Genomic DNA, 7,541 nt, shown 5'->3' with positions numbered 1-7,541 from the left:
CAAACCAAAAACATCTGACATTTTGTTCCACCCTTCAGGGCTTCATATGCATTTATTTATTCAACCCTATTTACTTATTTAATCCTCACAGCAATCTAATGAGGTGGTTACTATTAAAATGAACTCCCATTTACAGATAATCAGATAAGACACAGAGTGGTGAAGTAGTTCACAAGTTAGTGACAGATTGTGATAAATTGCACTATTTAAAATTTTTTACTTTCCCCTTTATATGCCTCCATGGAAGAAGTGTACATCCCTACCCCATTGATTTGGGCATGACCAATTGACCAAATTGTTCCAGTTATCCACTGCTGCAAAACTAATTACCTCAAAATTTAGTGGCTTAAACTACAATTTATTATTTCCCATGATTCTCTGGATTGGCTGGGACTCAACTAGAGGTTCTTCTGCTTTTCACACATCTGAATTCCACCGGGAGCTAGCTGAGGCTGAAATAGCCAAGATGGCCTCTAATCCTTCAGAATATCTTTCACATGGATTCTAATCATCCTATACTCTAATCTGGAATTCCTTCCAGCATGGCCACTGGGTTCTAAGACAGAGGAAGTGGAACCTGTCAGCCTTCTTAAGGCCTGGACTTGAAAGTCTTAAAATGCCTCTTCCCACCACATTGTGTTGGTCAAGGCAAGTTCACAGAGCCAGTCCAGATTCAAGTGGAGAGGAAATAGGCCCCACTTTTTGATGGGTGGAACAGCACACGTATACAAAGAAGGGAAGAATTTATGGTAGACTTCTATATGGAAATACAGACTATACCACATGACTTGCTTTGGCCAAAGGAATGTGAATGGATGTGAAATCTAAGCAGAAGCTCTAAGAGTATTTGCATAGATGGCTTAGTCTCTTTTATTTTACACTGGAACAAGTCTTTCCCAGACCAAGATTGCTCCTCAATTAAGAAGACATGTGGAACAGACCCTATCACAACCCACAGGTCAGAACATAGTCCAAGCAGCTTATCTTCAGCCATCCATGTGTGAAGTAAAGGAGAAATAAATATTTTTTTATAATTCTCTAAACATTGTTTGTTAGGCAGCATAAACTAGTAATAGCTGACTAATACAGAGATACAGCTAGGTTTTGAACTCAGGCAGCACAGTTTTGAGGATACAGGCTATTAGCCATTTCACTGTACACTTTACCTGGAAACAGTATTTCGTGATTGGATTCAGGAGGCATTGAGGGTTCTGAGACAAATTGGGAGTGGAAGAGAGGTGCTAAGAGAGACAATCTGAAAATGTGACAAGGTAAGGGCTTGTATTAGCTAGGGTTCTCTAGAGAAATGGAATCAGCAGAAGATATCTGTAAATATAAAATTTATAAAAGTGTCTCATATAACCATGGGGATGTAAGAGTTCAAAATATGTAGGGCAGCTCTGATGAAGGTCCTCAACAAACTTTCAGTAGAGGCTGGCTGGCTGAAGCAGGAAGAATGATTATCTCCTTAAAAGCCTTCTGGTGGGTGGGCCACGGTGGCTCAGCAGGCAAGAATGCTTGCCTGCCATGCCAGAGGACCCAGGTTCGATTCCCGGTGCCTGCCTGTGTTTAAAAAAAAAAAAAAAGCCTTCTGGTGACTAGATTAAGCATCACTCATTGCAGAAGACACTCCTCTTAGCTGATTGCCAATCAGCTGTGGATGCAGCCAACGTGGTCATGATTTAAGTCCATGAAATGTCCTTATAGCAACAGACAGGCCAGCACTTGCCCAACCAGACAACTGGGCACCACTGCCTGGCCAAGTTGACACATGAACCTGACCATGACAGGGCTACAGCAAGTAGTTTAACTATTATAAAGAGAAATGATGAACTTTATATCAGAAGCTGGGCGAGTAGATCATTCTGATTATTCAACTAATCTATATAGCACATCTCTGACCCATACCACATCCTAATCTCCACCCTAATCAAATGAAGCTTGTACTTTCTCTTTTCATTATTTATGTATCACTTCTAAAAACCTGAAAAGATTAGCATTAAAACTACGTTTTTCTGTAATGGGGAAACATACCTCCTCTCAAATCAACATCATAAAAAATTTATTGATATTAAAGATTGAGACAGAGAGAATTGCTAAAATTTTAATTGTGAATATTTAGAGTTTCCTGTACAGCAGGTTACTTGACCTGCTAGGATTATGAGGCATTATATCCTCATCCATTAATCACACATCCTTCACATGTTTTCTAGGACATTGCTCTCTTGGTTTTCCTCTTACCTTCTGGAATGCTTCTTCTCAGTCTCTTTTGCTAGTACCTCCTTTTTATTCCTGCTCTCTCAATGGTTGAACATCCCAGAGCTCTGTTTTCAGTTATCTCATCTTTCCTACCTATATCCACTCCCTTGGTGAACTCATTTGGTTTCTAAATAGTTTAAATATTACTGATACACCAACGACCCCCAAATTTATCTGTAGCCCAGACCCCTCTCCCGAACTCCAGGCATATACATCTAATTGCTTATTCAACATTTCCATTTGCATGTCAAATTAACATCTCAAAATTCCCAATCCGAACTGATCCCCTTATTTCCTCCAACTCCTGTCCCCCAAATTTGCTCTACTCATGGCTTTTTACCATCCTAGTTGATGACAACTCCATCCTTTGTGGAGTTGCTTAGGCCCAAAACCTTGGAGTCATTCATGTTCCTCTCTTTTATATGCCACATTCAATCCATCAGGACATTCTTTTGACTTTACCTTCCAAATATATCCAGAATCTTCTCTCTTCCCATTACCTCCAAGTGACCACACTGGTCTGAGTCCCATCATCTCTCTCTTGACTTATTGCAGTTGCTCCTATAGGTGTTGCAGCTTCTAACTTTGCTCCCTTATAGTCTATTCTCAACATGGTCGCTGATCCTTTAAAACATAAGCTCATGGAACATCTCTACTCAAATCCCTCCAATGACTTTCCACCCTATAGAAAAAGCCGAAGCTCTTACTTTAACTTATTAGTTGTAGTAGTAGTATTTTTTACCAACTTGTCACTCCAAACTTTGTATTACTAGAGATATCACCAAGAATGAAGTTTATTTAAAACTGGGTAGCCTGAGAGAGGAGGACATGGCCGTGCATCACTGTGTGAGAGACACAGTAAGGGGAAGTCTGTGCTAAAGTGGACACAAACCTCCCCTGCAGTGAGCATTTGGGGGCTTTGGGTTGTAACGAGCACTGAGAGAACCCCAGGTGCAGCTGCAGAGAGGAGCTGGGGAAGAGTGACCAGTCTTTTTTTCATACTATGTATTTTTTATTATCTACATTTTTTATTATCTACATTCCCACATAGCAGGCTAAAATTGTACCACTGAGCTACCCTCGCACCTTACTTGAACTTATAAAACTCTACACGTGATCCACTTGTAAATCTCTACACGTGATCCAGCTTCTGCCCAACAGACAGCAGCTCACTTTGTACTCTGCATAATGCACAGATGCAGGCACATTGTAGGTATATAAATATTTGCTGAATGGATAAATGAAGAAAGCTAGCTACAGAGAAATTCTTGAAACCCAAAGTCCTATATAAGTTAAGAAATGCATTTTTCAAAAAAGTGGTTTTTCTTAAGTTGGAAGTTCAGTAAGGAGTGTTCATATTTTTCACAAAGGCTGGTAGGAGAGTAAAGATGGAGAGGGGTTGGGTCTACCTCACCAAATTATTTTCTTTTGTTACCAGGGCTGGTTGAATGAATTCAGCAGCCCTCAGCTACACTTTAATGGCGCACGGCCACATCTGGCTTCTCTGAGCTCACACAGCTGTTCTGTCAACTCCCTGCGGGCTTCTGTCCCCTCCTCTTCTAGGAAATTGCACTGCCTATTGGCAATTAGCCCTAATGAAGCAGCAGGAGTTTCCTGAGGGGAATGCATTGCTGACAAGTATAATTACTATTAGCAGCTGTGGGGCCTCTGGCTCTGTGAAAGTAACCCATCCACCTGTCAGAGTATGCAGCAGGACTGCTAAAGCTGCACCTAGCAGCCAGTCCAGCTCTCTGAGCCAGGCCATTGTGTGATGAAAGCAAGAGACTGGCATTTGGAAGCCAGTTGAGACCGTTTACTTCAAATGTTCACATTTCTGCAATCCAGCTGCATGGGCTGTGGCACACCATAAGGAATCAGCAGTACGCATCTTTCAGTTCAGTGTGATTGCTGTCTCTTTCAAGCACCCACAGTGCTTGCCTATACTTAGATAGGGGAGCGCCAAAGTGGAGTGGGTGTCCTGCAGTGATGCAGGAGCATTTAATTATATTTATTCATTTTATCAAAGAATAAAGAGAAATAAGCTTCGCCAATATTTAAGAATTGACCGATACTGATTTCTTTCCTGGCTCAGTGTGTAGGTACTTTATGGCCCACCTCTGGGGAAGATTTGGAGTTCAGCAATGAGGAGCGGTTCGCAATGGTTCCGTTTTGGTGATGTATTTCAATGGTAGATGAAACATGGCTGCAAATTATTTTCTATCCCTGAGAGAAGAGGAGTCAAATTCCCCTTCTGCTTGAATTGGGGCTGGCCTTAGTGGCTTCCTGGTCTGGGACAGTATGGGCACTATACCAGTTAAAGGTCAGGCCTATAAAAAAGGATGAACAGCTTCTGCACTGCCTCTTTAGAACTTTGGGGCCACCATGCTTTGAGGAAACTGAAAGAAGCCAAATGGAGAGGCTGCAAGGAGAGAGAAAGGCCTGCCCACCCCCCGCCCCCATCTCATTCCAGCCCCAGCCAAACAAGTCATCCCAGCTGAGTCCTCAGACATCATATCATAGAGCAGAGAGGAGCTGTTCCCACTGTGTCCTGTCCAAATTCCTGACATACAAAGTTTTAATATCCAATAATAATGGCTTATTCTTCATGCCCCTACATTTTGGGGTAGTTGTACAGCAATAGAAAATAGAAACAAATGTTTATGGGCCTAGTTGAAAAGGTTTACAGATTTTATTAAGAAGTTTAAGTGACTCCTCAAGACTCTAAGTGCCTCAAGAGATTCCTACAACAAAACCTTAGATGGACAAAAATAGCAAGACCAATACAAGTAAACGGAGGAGCTAACGTTCCTCCTGCACTTAGAATTGGCTCTTCACCAGCCATAATATGAGATTAAAAACAATGGCAATCTTATAAAATTGAACAAGAAGTTAACCCCCCAGATCGAGGCTATTAAAGAAGACCATTTGAAATATGAATGTGCACCCACTGTTGTTAACTATGTACCTCACTCTGAGTGTATATTAGCCTTGACAAATTAACTAATGATAATATGAGGACTTCATGGTTAGCAAGACATTAAACGCTAAGTATTCAGAACATGCAGATAAACTTCTACAGTTTGATAGCAGAAGTGGTTTTTCTTGGAACCATGAAGGAAATTTAAATCTTTTAATTTTATTTTATCCTATCCTTTAAAATTTTCTGTATATATATGTGTGTGTTATGCCCCTTAATTTAAAATTTTGTATTGTGAAATATATGCATGCATGCAAAATTGTACACTTGCAAATTAAAGAATAATAATGAATGGACACTCATGGACCTACTACCCAGATTCAAAATTAGAACATTACAGCTACCATAGAAGGTCCCTGGAGATCCTCTCCTTGAACCCCTAGGTGACCACTATCAAGAATTTTGGGTTAATAATTAGCTCATTTGCTTCCTAGGTTTTTTGGGCCACACATGAATGAGTCTCTGAACAATATTGTTTCGTTTCCCTGATTCAAATGCTATAAAACTGTATTCACACTGTATGCATTCCCTTCAGCGACCTGGCTTTTTCACTGAACTGTGTGTCTTTGAGACTCATTCATGTCGATGTACGTGGTTGTAGTTCATTCATGTCCACAGCTGTATAACATTCCAGCATATGAATATGCCTCAGTCTAATGATCTTTTCTACTGGTGATAGAGAGTTGGTTGTTTTTGGCTTTTCGCTCTTGGACCCGGAGCATTCTTTGTCTACAGTGAGCATTCTTTTTTTTTTTTCTGTTTATGATATTTAATGATGTAATCTTCACTTCCTGGGTGAATTCACCTTGTCAATTCCCACTACCCCTTGGGGGCAGCCACCTCAGCATCAAAACCTGCCCCAGTTGGAGAAACCTTAGTGATTAGATGCCTAGGAAGTCACTGGGAAGGTTATAGGGTTGGATATGGGTTGGCTCCCATAGTACATTGGATCTTTTTTTTTTTAGGGTTTTTTTTTTCGGTATTACATATTTTAATTTTTAAAAAATTTATTTTGTATTATCAAACCAAAACAACATACAAACATGAACATTCTTAACATACAAACATTCCGTGTATGATGTACAATCAATGGCTCACAATATTATCACATAGTTGTATATTCATCACTACCATCATTTTTTAGAACATTTGCATTACTCCAGAAAAAAAAATAAAAAGAAAAAACTACTGTGAGCATTCTTGCCATGTCTTTTGCTTCATATTCAAGAAGTTCTCTATGGTATTTACTTAGAGATGGAATTACTAGGTCATAGATATATGCGCTTTCAACTTTCCTTCTCCGAAATCAATGAACTTCCACCAGTAGTAGATGAAAACACATTGTTTTACATTTTTTGTCAACCCTTGTTATTATCTGACTTTTCAGTTTTGCCAATTTGGTGTGTGGGAAAGAGCATCTTGTGATTTTAATGACATTTTCCTGAATACTAATAAGGTTCAATGTCTTTTCATATGTTTATGGCCATTTTTTGTTTGCTCTTTGCTGAAATGTATGTATCTCTTTGTCGGTAGCACACTGTCTTAAATATCATAACCATTAAATAAGCCTTGAGCTCTCATAATGTAAGTCTCCCCATCTTCTATATAATTTTAGAATGAACCTGTCAAATTCCACAAATAAATTTATTCAGTCTTAGATTAAAATTGCATTGACTGTATGGATCCAACTGGGGAGAACTGACATCTTTATAATACTGTATCTTCCAAACCAAAAATTTACTATATTTCTCCATTTATTTAAGTCTTCTTTGATATCTTTCCATATAGCATTATAATTTTCTCCCAAAAGGGCTTACTCATCTTTTGCTAGATTTAATCTTTGAAATGTTTATCTATGCTGCTAATGTAAATGGCATTTTTTAAAAAGTTATATTTTATAACTATTTTTTCTAGGGTGTAGAAAAACCTATTGATTTTTACATGCTGTTTGTATTGAACAATCTTGCCAAACCATCTTATTAGTTCTGATAATTAATGTGCAGAATCCTTTGGTTATTTGTTTCTCCTTATCAATCTTAAGACTTTTTGTCCTAATCTTCTGGCTGGAACCACCTAAACAATGCTGACTAGAAGTTATATCAGTCAGCTAACTTACGAAATGGTAACAAACAACCTAAAAGTCTCAGTGGCTTACCAAAAAAAAGTTCATTTCTTATTTGTATTTCTTGTCCATATTGGGTTGGCTGAAGCCTCTGGATCATCTTTACTCTAAAACCAAGGCTGAAGGGATAGCCCCTATCTGGGGCATTGTCAGAAAATCAAATATGGCAGGACCACACTATGG

The sequence above is a fragment of the Tamandua tetradactyla genome, chromosome X (genome assembly GCF_023851605.1).
Source record: "Tamandua tetradactyla isolate mTamTet1 chromosome X, mTamTet1.pri, whole genome shotgun sequence".
NCBI lineage: Eukaryota > Metazoa > Chordata > Mammalia > Pilosa > Myrmecophagidae > Tamandua > Tamandua tetradactyla.
Note: the sequence above shows the minus strand (reverse complement) of the source record.